We start from the raw sequence: 13,104 nt of genomic DNA on the forward strand, positions 1-13,104 counted from the left end.
TACCGTGCCGTAAAATAGTGCATATTCTTATTTATCTCAAAGAAAATGCCAACGATTGTCTATAGTTTTTGTTTTTCTACCAGAAAATTGTTCATTTAAAAGGAAACAATGGTGTAAACATTGCAATGCATATATTTAGTATTTTTAAAGCAGAGAAAAACTTGCTCGATTTTGAAAATACTGCTATCGCGTTCATTCCCTCCTGCTAAATTCAATCAATTTCCAGCTCCAATTATCAGCAAAGTATCTGTCGCGAGCAGTCCAAGCAGGTATTATGTCAAATGCCTTACAAATGGTCAAATGTTTTTACTTACATTGAAATTCTAATTCTTTTGCTTAATTTAGACAAAATAATTATTCGCTCTTGTAGAATAGTAGTTTCAGTAAAAATCGGCATCAAATAATTGCAAACAAATTAATCTAGTTCTCAAAGGAGCTTTCGTCTCGGAATTTTCAACATGCCATATAATACAGAATTTCTGAAATGTACGTTGACAGTTAAAATGTACAAGGCGTATTTGGAGAGCAAAATGCAAGAAAAGTTTGCAGATTTATTGAATTTTTACACTCCAAACCATCAGACATGCCTAATTTGACTATTTTCTTGCGACATACCTATCCACTCAAACGATGTTGAGGGATTAGACTGTCAGGGCCCAGCTGACAAGACTGTGTCTGGGTGGTGAGTAGTTCCTTCCACTCATCGCCAACAGCTGAGCCTAAAATTGAGCTCCTACTGAGTGTCAGAGATAAAATAATAGTGTACATGATGTCTTTGCATCCTTACAATATTGATATATGACAAAGTGTGAGTTGAACCAAAAAGAGTTTCCATTTGTGTCGTTGATTTTTTTCCAAAATCCGATTAAATCTAGTGTCCATTTTTTCCGAAAAATCAAGCCCAAAAAATCGATTTACAAGGATTCGCCCTGAAAAAAAAAATAGAATTCTAGGATGAGTATTGTGCCATTCGTTTTTCTTAAATTCTCGCCTCACTGAGCGTTGAGTTTAATTGTCCCTTAAATTGGAGCAATTTCGATGACTTCCTCTAGTTTTGAAGAATAATCTAGGCTTGTTGCTTCCTTTGTTATTCAGGAGTAAAATTTTTGTCATTTATGCAATTCAGCATAGTCGCTTTTGATCTTGTTTGTTGCTCTCTCACCCAACCGTTCATCATTTTTTGAAAGTGTTCTTTTTTTCCTTCTTTTTTCAGGTTGGAAATACCCATGCAGCGGAAAAAATTCTTCTCTCAAAATCCTTCTCCTCAAAGTGACACATAATAAGCTGAACTCACTTTTTGTACATAATTACATTTTTAAACACATCACACACTTTTACTGCTTAACTTGTTTAAATCTATGTTTTCACTCGAAAAAGACCTATCAAGCTAGATTTGAACCTTGATGATGAATTTTTTAAATTTTTGACAGATTTTAATTTCCAACTCTAAATATTCAAATAAAGTGTACAAAATTACTGATTTTAAGCACCCTGTGCCTAAGGTGAATGTACCAGTAATAGACACCCATACGGGAATTTTGACTTATTTTTGCCTGTAAATTTTCCACCATTCAACGTGCTTCGATCATGTGGATAATAGTACTAAGTGATATTCAGAACTATTAGATAATGTTGAATGATCTTTGCATGTCTGACAGGTGCTTGCAGTAGCAAAAAATGACTCTAAAACCTCATTTTTGTGCCAAAGATCAAGTACGAACCAAAATTCAACTTTTGTTGTGTTCCAACACAGTCTATCTTTAACCACACATTCATAATGAGGCTTGCTATGTCTTAAATTTTGCTGCAGAAGTCAAAAGGTGTCTAGTACTGGTACACTCACCTTATATCACTTTTAATGTAAATTTTATAAATTTTAATTATTAATAGTGGAAACTTAGCCCACTGAATCATTGTAGAGAGTTCTTTTTACCGTCTATTTTCGTACTTTCTCCTTACATATTGATTCCTGATCAACTGATCAATGAATGAAATAGATACTGTACATTGAGAGGGGTATGAGATGTCAAGCACTAAAGGCTGCTTTATTTCACATGGCGAGACGGATGCACATTTTTGTCCTTTGCTTCACTCGGGGAAAATCACTCAAAAATAATCAGCCCATGTTTTCCTTTTACTGAAGAAATTATTTAAAGATTATTATCAAGATTTTAAGATTTATTTATTTTTTTAAGTACCTTTGAAATATCATGTTTTTATGTTGTGGCATCTCAACCTTTTAGTCCATGAAATGATGAATGTAAAATTTGTTGAACTGACTCTTAAAGTTTTACCCCAAAGAATAAATATAATCTTAGCGTAGAGATTAAAGACAGCTGATCGAAAAGTTGACAAATGAAGCAGCTGAAGACATAATTTCTCCCATTGAGGAGTAAGAATTCCCAACGTCTTATATACTGTAGATGTTGCGAAGATTATGCATATTGTTGGTTTGATATTGTTGGGCACTGTTGGAGAACATACTCGCTTTTGCCTCTTGGACTGTTTTCACATGTCGCAGGCAATCCGCAATCGCTGGCAATATGCAAACTGCCTCGGCAATTGCATATTGCCTAACTGCCTCGCAATTTGCATATTGCCTAGGCATTTCGTGAGCCGCTGGTAATAAATAAAAAATGTAAAATATCACGGTAAAGAAACAAAGTAAACAGTCATAAGTTTACCTTGTTGTGGAGGATGATTGGTTGAACAACCAAATTGAGGCATTCGCTTATGAGGCATTCGCTTCTTACAGAGTTTAATAAACTCTTGGATGATAACTCTAGTAACTTGCTCCTTTTTTTTTAAGTCAAGCTCCATTTTATCCCTCCCACCATGCCCAGTTCTTGTGTGGCATTTAACCAGTTTATCGTACAACTTTTCAAATGGAACCACAAAAATAACAGGATCTTCTAATGATTCTCTCTTAAGAACAATATTTTTCGTGCTTCCGACTTCCAGTAGTTCGTATTTTCTTCTATAATACTGCTCTGTACTAATACTTTCTACTTTGCTGCTGGTTACCTTAAACGTAAACAAAGTCCGGGTGACTGTCAAATTTACGATCACCTTTTTATCAAAGCACTGCCTCTTTCACAGCGTAGATAATGCCTCAGCGGATCCTCTGCCACTTCTCACTCGTTACTATGGCGGAGCCGCCATCTCTTACTTTTTGTTCTTTTTCCCATTTACACTAATTATTTTTGATTCACTACTTGCAGCTTGTGAATTGCCTAAGCAATTCGCCGGTTCGCAAATTGCCGACGATTGCGGATTGCCTGCAACATATATTTTCGATTTTAGTCCTCTTCTTGGGAAAAACGTCATCATGCTTTCGTCATCATTTACTTTAATTCGTTGTCAAATAATAGAAACGATTGCATGATCCTAGCAATGTCAGATAGAGCCTGAACAGCTCTGATATTTGTCTCTTCTATTTGCTAAAATCTGCCCATACTTTTTCCTGACATTTGGGAATATGAGACCATTCTCTGAGCAAGTTTTTAGAACAGATCCAAAGAACCTGTGATATATAAAAATGTGTATTTTTGAATTTCTGTTAATCCTTTGAACACACTTTATATAGCATGTATATAATTTTTTTTAAAATTGTGACCTTAATATGTAAATTATTGTGAAAAGAATAGCTTTGGTTACGTTATCAATAGCTCAAGGTCTTGCAGTCATCAAATACATTTTCTGCTAAACTTCATCTTACCCTTGATGTATGTTCTTGAATTCTACCTCAGTGCACCCCTTAACATGACAAAAAATCTGACAAAGGGAGGCTACCGATTGTCCCCCTCAGATTGGGTTCAAATTTGGCAGAGTGGTAGAACAAGTTAATATACGATACCGTATTTTTTTTTAGGTGCCAATGCCCAGCCGTTTTTGAGTTATAAATTTTTGAAGTTGCCGTTTTTTCGTGTCAGCGACGCGCTCAAGTTGAGCCTACTGTGCGCGCACCTTTTAATGCAATCCGAGTATCCTGGCGTTCATGTGAGATAGGTGCCCAAGCGGTAGCGCACTCGCCTACAGTGCTGCAGGTTCAGGGTTCGATACTTGTTCCGTGAAATTAATTTTTACAATTGATTATTTTCTTTTTTAATCACTTCATCACAACAAATTGTAAGTCACCTTTTAGACGTTGTGATGCTAATTATATTTTTTCCCTTTTTTTTCACTCATTAAAAAAAAAAAAAAATACATAAAAAATAAATAAAATCATAACGTCTACAAGGTGACTCACAATTTGTTGTAATGAAGTGATTAAAAAAGAAAATAATCAATTGTAAAAATTAAATTCACGGACCAAGTATCGAACCCTGAACCTGCAGCACTGTAGGCGAGCGCGCTACCGCTTGGGCACCTATCTCACATGAACGCCAGGATACTCGGATTGCATTAAGAGGTGCGCGCACAGTAGGCTCAACTTGAGCGCGTTGCTGTCTCGAAAAAACGGCAACTTCAAAAATTCATAACTCAAAAACGGCTGGGCATTGGCATCTAAAAAAAAAATACGGTTTCTTATATTAACCTATTCTACTTCTTCGCCATTTGAACCTGATCTGAGGGGGGCAATCGGTAGCCTCCCCTTGTGAGTAGTGTAAGTGTTTTTGTAGTTTTCAAAGATAATCACTATTTTAAGGCTTTCAATCCGTCTGCAAATGTAAATTCAACCATCACAGACTCATCAAGAAAATTTCAAAAGCGGTTTTCTTCTATATCCTTGCCAACTGTTTCATCTCTAGAGGGCATTTTCTTTAATTGAAGAGCCCTCTTTAAACTTCAACGCAATTTGAGCTACTTCAATTACTTACATTCTTTTTTTTCCGGCCTCTATTCTGATCAATCTGTGATGAGAGATGAGAGTGTCAGGAATACTTTTGTAATAGACTGCAGTCGATAGAAAACGAAAATACCTAGCTGAGGAACAAATTTAAGCATTCTGTTGAAGGATTTCTCTTCAGAACTTCACCGAGAGCATGATTCTTGCCGCGGAAAGCACTATAACTAGTATAAAAATAATAAGTCCCGACCAAGGCATTAACGTTCTTATCTAGCACTTGTTACGAATTTTCTACTCATATGGAAACTAGAGAACACTTGAATCAAATTATGCACTACAACGGTTTTTGCAGGTTTCTCATCAGTGAGTAGTGTTCCTTCCTCATCTTTTGTTCTCTATAGAATAAACAACTTGTCAAAGCTGAGTCGAAGCTGCGATATTGAGTACATAACCAGCTCATTTTGCATCTACAAGAGCAATTTTTCCAAATAAATCCTGGACTCATTTTAGAGCAGTCTATGTGCATAGCAAGATTATAATAAACAGGTTCTGCAACTTCCATTAGGAAATATGAATAAAAATATTTGGGACTGAACTGCGACAAATCTGACCCTCAGTTACAATATCTAGATATAAAGAGCTCTAATTGTTGCCTTCTTTTATGTTCTACTTTTTTTAGAGACTCATTGCGATGCTTAGGTGTCTAAAATCTTTGATTTTTTTTATAACGGTAGTGACTCAGGCATATGTTGTTGAGGTTTCGAGTATAGAGCACATTGATGGCCAAAGTGCGAAACCTTGTATCTCCATTGCGATGTTTCAAAATTTCCACTTCTGTTTGATTCCTTCCAGTGGGCACCAAAGAATCCAAATGATCACCATTCAATGTCCCCAATTAATATCGCAATAAACTAAATTTAATTGAACCAGAGGATCCCATTTCTTTTTTAGGTCAATCGTTCTTGAATGGGTAGATTGATGAGAAAATTTACTGTATTCAAGTTTTTCTTATCAATTTTTGTTTTTTGCAAAAGTTTAATTTTTAACTCCAATACATCCTGCAATAATTAAATACCTCATGGGAAGGTAAAAAGGATGAGGACCAACCAGGATATATTTAAAGTATGGACTGCAATTATTAATCTTGCTCCTCAAATGAGGTTCACATTTTTCCTGCACAACATCTTGAAATTTTCCGAACAGATTTTCATGATTTCTCAATCGTCAGTAGGTAATTTATCTTCAGATGAGACGGCTGTCCTTAAAATCTTATATCATTATTCAGGATTTTTATTGTCGCAATTGCTTCTCAGGAGGCTGCCGTTCCAAGGAGGAACATATGTGAGCATTCGAATACTGCCAAATTTCATTCTAGAAATAATTTATTCTAAAAAAAATTATAAATATTTGTCCCTGGAATTTTCAGACTTTTTAGATCAAATTACGAACAAAATTATCTGAAAAATCGGAAGAAGAATATTTTCAAATTTTCCTGAAAAGGTGTGGCTTGTCGAAGAAAATTTGGCAATGTCTGAAGGTTCATACAGTGTTTTTTCTCAGTACGGCAGTAATAGTTAAAATTGTCTTTTGCAGGAGCGGCCGAAAGAGATGTTGCCCGTGCGAATCGGTGGAGTTTGCAGGAAGGAGCAGGAGCTGTCGAAAGAAATTTCGCCCAGGCAAACTAGAGGAATTGGAATATGAGGTATTAGATTTGTCTCTGTTATCTTTGAAGAGGGATTTATCAGGGCCAGTCAGCATAAAAAAAGGTTTGGGGTTCCCAAATTGTGGAGTTCCAGATGTATCATTGCTGTTTTCACTCTTGGTATTAATTTTTTAATACCCTAATAAAATTGATTCGGGTAGTAGTGAAGAAATTTTTTAAGAGCCGAAAATTTTAAATTAAAGGTTCATAGCACTTGAAAAAATCCTTGGGTAATATTTGAAACTTTTTGTTGAATTTTCAGATTCTTGCATATCAGGAAAATTGCCTCAAAGTACTTAAAACTTGTTGAATTTTCTATGATCTAACCATTTAATTGCAAAAGATTGCTCTTCCTCTTCTTTGCAATAGCAATTTTAAAAATATTGAGTGGTAAGTGCTGTGCATACAGAAGGGCTTAAGGTTCATAATTTGATTGGTACCTGAATCTGGAAGATAAAATTTTTAAAATTTTCCTTTTTTTTCATTTTTGAATTTTCCTGAAGCTGATTTGAAACTTTGACACCATCCTGCCTCATTATCCAATTTAAATGAAGCATCACGTTGTAGATTTGGGAGGTAATTCTCTATCAAGTTTGAAACTATTGCGAATATTCAGCTAGAATCAGGTTGGAAATGGCCGATTTTGGGTGAGGTTCTTTTTCCAACTCTAAGCATTCTACGCCTCCAGGATATCCCTTCACTGTCCAGATTTGCAGAACTGCAAAATTTTCAACTTTGTACTGTTCCAGGTTGAAAAAATCTTAGCATTAAAAGAAACCAAAACAGGGAAAAAATACTTAATTAAATGGAAGAATTTTCCCCAATCAGAAAACACATGGGAGCCGGAAGAAAACTTGACATGCCCGGACCTCCTGAAAAAATTTTTCAAGAAGAGACAGTAAGGTAAGTTACCTCCGTTTAATTGTATCAGAAACCAGAATTTTTGTTAATCGCTGGAAATAAACAACTATCATTATTAATAGAAAGTAACAAATACAGTGATAAGAGAGAGAGAGAGAGAAAGAGACATAATAGCCCGAATACAGACAACAATAAAAACACACTAAAATACAAAAAACAAATGGGTATACAAGGCTAGAGGAGACATAAAACAAACCAGGACGTTTCGTGCCAATTACATGCCATGCAAACTGAGTTTGCACTGATTCCTACCTCGGTCAGTTGCATGCTCATTTTCTTGTTCCAATTTTTACTTTTTTTAGCTTCTGTTACAGTTGAGAATGGGCATGTAATTGGCCCGAAACGTCTTCGTTTGTTTTATGTCTCCTCTAGCCTTGTATACCCATTTGTTTTTTTTATTTTAGTGTGTTTTTATTGTAACAAATACATGCTCTTCATAATACGATGATTTCCGAAAAATAAAACTAAAGACTAATAATTGAACAGATATTGAACAAATTGAGGTGGAAAGTACATGATTTTATACACTTCCCAAGACCTTTGAGGTCTTTACCGATCCACTTGGAGGAAGCTGGTTTGGGGACATGGCAAGTCGTGAGATATCGTGGATTTCCATGCCAGTGACAGGGTCGGGCGAGTTAGATGCAAGTTTTTGAGACGCGATTGTTTATGTCCACGCGCGGAGCTTGCGGCGAGAGTTACCCTGGCTTCCGGCGATTCGGAAGTCGGAGTTGGGCACGGAAGCTTTGGGCGTTGGCATAAAAGCTCGCGGAAGCTGCTCGTACGGGGTCAGTCGATGTGTGGTTCTAAAACTCGGACAACCCGGTGTAGCTCCCATTGGAGCAGCTAAGTCAGAGAATAAAGAGTAAGTTGTAAAATATAAAGTGTGGTTCCGCTTTCTCCCATAGGGTTCTCACTACAATATCTTTACATTATTGAAGGTATGATTATACACGAGGTATTCAAAGTTTTGTGAAAGGTTAGTAAATAAATAAAATGTGAGAGGATAGCTTTATTCATTGCAAATTTACAATGAAACAATATTTAATCAGATTAAAATCTTTGCGTACCAACTATATTCTTAATCTCTAATTTTGCTTGACTATTGCTTTGCAGGAATTTGTGAATGATCTCTCATCAATGAAAATCATGGACAGATGCTGAACTATAAAGTAAGATTTCAAGAGAACTGCTTGGGAAGATGTACTTTGGCATTTGCTCTTGAGTTTGATTACGTTAAATCATGTTAAACAACGTAAGTTACTTTTCCTCGTAGATGTTTTTCAAAAATATCTTTTCTTCCCTTTTTTTATACTACAGTACTCCGCCATGTGTCAGGTTCACCAAAAAACCATCCAGTTTTTTCTCTATCTGCTCGGTTATTTAGTGTATTCTTTTTCTCTTTTTTTGTGAGGATTTTTAGGATATCTTTTTCCTCATATCCATTATTGCCTGCAGCTTTCTCCAAAATCCTATGTATTTTTTCTCTGCTATAGTCTTTCTTTGACTGTGAGATGCATTTGTCTGTAGATTAAGCTGTGATAATCTGACATTTTATGTCACCAACTGTGATACAAATTATTCGGCATTATTGGATATGTGAAGCAGGGTTCTCTAGGTGTTGAACTTCTATCTAACCTTCACTATTTTTATCATCAGATCTAGATAGTTAAATTTCTTATTTTCTAGTCCTGATGTTCTGGTTATAGTTTCTTGGTTTGACCAGGGTGATCTTTATCTTAAGGTGTATTTTGTTCCTATCTCCCAGGAATTGTTAACTTGAAAATAATGTACTCTATCGGGAGAAAAATGGGATATCTATATTTTCTTTCAGTTCCGATCTTTTGGAAACTTGTAGAGTCACTTCTTGACAATGTGCATTTTGAACTTCTAAATGCCCATCCTTAGATTTTTTCGAATGGAATATTTTTTATTGTTTGACAAAAATTGAAACATTGCGAAAAGGGGACAAAACACAAGGAATAGCGAAAGGTTTACAAAGTATTGGAGACATAGTTTTAAGTCATTCGGTTCTTCCCTGTGTTTTACCTATCAAAAAGGTTTTAATTTCAGTGTTTTTTGAATAAATAATCCTTTTAACAAGACCTAGAGATGGGCATATGAGTTCTGAAAATAAGCGTTGTATGTAGAAAAGTAACTCCTATCCAAAGAATTAGTTAGCTTCTCTGTCAGTTTCTTGCCACACTATAGTTATGTCATCTACCCTCCTGAAATGTCTGATTACAGTGTTGTTACTAATAGCTTGCTTTACCAAACCAAATTGAAAAGAATTGTACTGATTCTTTGAGAGTGAAAATTACCCAAGTGCCGATTGATAAAGTATTAAATTTTTTGTGCACATGCCTTCGCTTTTGACAAGATGAAGACGTTTTTATTGAATCAGCCGGAAAAATTGTGCTATCCATGCTAGAGAGAATCTTAGACCCAGGCCAGACGCTCCAATATCGAACTTCAGCTTTTTTTAAATTCGAAGAGCCAGATTCAACTCAGCCAAAACTATTTGGACTCAGAGACGCAATTTTATGAGCCTTGACCAAAACTTGAAGTGTCTGCACTGGGTCTCGTTTTAAAATCATCCTTTAAAAGCTGAGCGAATTAGAATATTTTACAATACTTTACTTTTTATTTTTGATGAGATAAAAAAAAAGTTTCAATGTTTAAAACAGAGAATAACTTATAGTTATACCAGAGTGAAACAAGTTAGACGACTGAGAAATAGGGAAATTAAAAACGTTAGACGTATAACCGTAGATTTTCTCATTTTATTGCACACCTTTCTCTTTTTTTTAATCGATCTTTTTTTTCTGGAATATCAGATTTTAAATTCCTCAAAAGCAATTGTTCCCTAGCCTATCAAAGGTAAAACTAGCCCAGTATTCTAGAATTTGTTAAAGGTATCTGTTATCTTAGAATGTTTATTTTTGTCACAATCATTGGAATGTCACGGGACATTAAAAATACCATGTTCAAATTTTATTGAATATTTTTTTTAAAACGTTGCTTTTTCCAAAAGATACTGGAAAATTTTTTTCTAAAATTTTAATTTTGTTGTGATGTTGTTAAGTGTTATTTTCATGATTATTTGTTTGTAGATTGTTTCGTACTCAATAATAAAATGTGGCTGTTCGCCATTTGCTGTTAAAATTTCAGTTTTTTGTTCTCACCAACAGTGTGGATGACATAAGCCAATAAACCAACAGAAGAAGAAGAACAGTGTGAATGCAAGCTCAGTAGAACAATGGCTTACAGCAGTAGTTTAGGCAAGATATACTACGGAGTAGTATGACATAAGACATAATACTTAATTAGTACTTACGAAGCGCAGAGTGAAAAAGTAACAAATAATTCGTTTTCCTCCATATAGTGTAGCCGTACGTGTGGACACTGAACTTGAGAAAAAAAAATAATATATCATATCTCCTCCAGTACAATCAATTCATGAGATGAGCTCCTTACATGAATTGAATATGCCACGCTTGCTGAGCAAAAGCAAGAGATGCGCGAGTTAGTTAGCCCGAATTTTTTCCCCGTCCAAAGTAGAAACAAATTGACAGGGGTTATATGGGCTAACTTCTGAGCATCAAAATTGAAAATTCTCTGATCGGGCTGAATTTCAGGCGGTCCCCTGTGAATTGACTCGAGGAGTCGAATTTTCTGGTCTAAAAAGCTCCACAAGCCCGCCGATTTGCGCTACAGCTAAGTACCGCGTATCAAAAAATCATCAACAATTTTATCAATTGGTGCTTCACTTCCATGACAACCTCCCCTCAGTCTTTTCATTCATGGTTGCTAAGATTCTCTTCCCCGATCGCGGATAAGCGAGTCGCGGATAGCGTGGTAATGCCGCAAAAATTCGATCGCGGATAAGCGAATCCGCGGATGGCGGGGTCGCGGATGCCGGAGTATTACACTATGTCTTTTTTACCATCTGGTATATCTTCAATGGAGATGTTGCATGTGTGAGGAATTTGCGATTTGACCATTGAGTCTTATGGAAAAGTTTGCGAGAAACACGATGGTGCCACTGGTTTTCCCTGATTTCAACTCCTAAGCTCAAAAAAGGGTGCGTCCGGATTCCGTCCCAAAGACTCCGAATTGCGTCCGGCGGGACTCTCCGAACTGCGTCCCAGATCGCGTCCATTTAATTCTTAAGAAAAAAGGTGTGAATGACAACATTGCTCACCTTTTTCTCATATTGATACCAATGTCCGGAAAGGAGAATAAAGTAAGTAGGAATAGAGCGGTGAATGGTAGGGTTGTTTGAAATGAAGTACCCACATTACGAAAACCGTTTGGCGAATGGAGATCAGGAGAGGCTCGTCATAAACTTTAAAACAAATAATCCAGGGTGTAAGGGGCTATTTCGTCACGGTAGTTTTTACACTTTGAAACAAATAATCCAGGGTGTAAAGGGCCCTTTCGTCACGGTAGTTTCACTTGAAAAATTACTTTTTTACTGGCCAAAAATGTCTACTGCTGCCCCTTTTTTTACAGAGTTGCTGACTTTTTGTCTTGTCAAATCGTTATCGTCAACTTTTTTGTGATTTTGTTTCGTATGAGATTCAATAATTTCGCCATCGATACTAACTTTTAAGAAAACACCGGCAATTTTTCACTGAACATGCTCGATCATCATCGATTGACATCGCCTTTCATATGCGGTGTTGCCACCTTCCCAATATATGCGCCGGGCGCAATTCGGATAGAGCTCGGGACGCTATTCGGAATTGCCAGGGACGCAATTCGGATACAGCCCTCAAAAAAGCTCTCAAAGTTGAGGGCGTAACGGAGGGAATATCCCAAGCTATCCTGAGAAATCGAGGATAATAGCTCACATCCTAGCGATTTTATCGCCGATAAAATTACAATATATTCCGATTTTTCCGTTGAAAAATGCTACTTGGAGACCAAGAGAAGTCAGGAAATTTTTCTAGGTGCGTTTAGCAGTAGTGAGAGTAATTTAAAGAGGAAAAAATCAAAGTGGAAGGTTAATTCAAAAGTCAGAGAATCCAAAAATTTTGGAGTCAGGGAAAAGCAAAAATGGTTAGGGATTTTGAAGATGAAAAAATTATGGCAACCCTGAATGGATTTTAGGGTCAATGTCGGAGATTCTCCGATCGGGCTGATCATAAGATATTCTCCTGTAAAATGGCCTGAGGAGTCCGTTTTTCTTGCCTGAATAGTTCCACGAGTCCGCTGGTTCGCGCGATCAGCGAGAAGGCGAATTTGTCAAAAATGGTCTGAAACGCTCGTTCCTCAGCTCAGGAAGCCCTCGAAGAGCTTCGGGGCCGTGCGAAACTGGTGCCATTAATATTTTCGTTTTTATGAAATCACCCTCGTGCGCCTGGGTGCGCCATGCGCCAGATTTAAGCTTATAATGGTCCTGCGTAATCGATGTGAACACGCTGGAAATTTTCGGATGGCTCTTCCCACGGGTGTGGCGGTGCGGATTTTGGCGAAGATTTAGCTGTCATGCATTCTTCACATTAAGCTACCAAAGATTCGATATCTTTCCCTAGTAAAAATGGCAAGTGTTAGGTCAGTGAATTTTCCACTGAGGTCAGTGCAATTTGCTCTGAGGTCAGTTCAGTTTTCTCTGACGTAAGGGTTCCCTCCACGGAACTTGAAAATTCAGTGAAAAATTATCCGGTACTACCGTGGGCAACTTGCC

General features: G+C 36.7%; 1 protein-coding gene and 1 long non-coding RNA gene across 2 annotated transcripts in view; both read left to right on the forward strand.

Moving 5' to 3' along the window:
• The window catches only part of Klp3A (kinesin-like protein 3A), a gene marked incomplete in the record, with an annotated part of 479,268 nt that extends 475,556 nt beyond the window's left edge, over positions 1 to 3,712 (forward strand). The window contains 1 exon segment of the mRNA XM_072301254.1: positions 1,214 to 3,712.
• A 585-nt stretch (positions 3,713 to 4,297) lies between these two features.
• Positions 4,298 to 13,103, forward strand: LOC140224834 (uncharacterized). The gene is made up of 4 exons (XR_011900051.1): positions 4,298 to 5,152; positions 6,383 to 6,491; positions 7,241 to 7,394; positions 8,529 to 13,103. It is a non-coding gene; the product is annotated as an uncharacterized lncRNA (long non-coding RNA).
• The last annotated feature ends 1 nt before the right edge of the window (position 13,104 follows it).

The sequence above is a fragment of the Bemisia tabaci genome, chromosome 6 (assembly GCF_918797505.1).
Source record: "Bemisia tabaci chromosome 6, PGI_BMITA_v3".
Taxonomy (NCBI): domain Eukaryota; kingdom Metazoa; phylum Arthropoda; class Insecta; order Hemiptera; family Aleyrodidae; genus Bemisia; species Bemisia tabaci.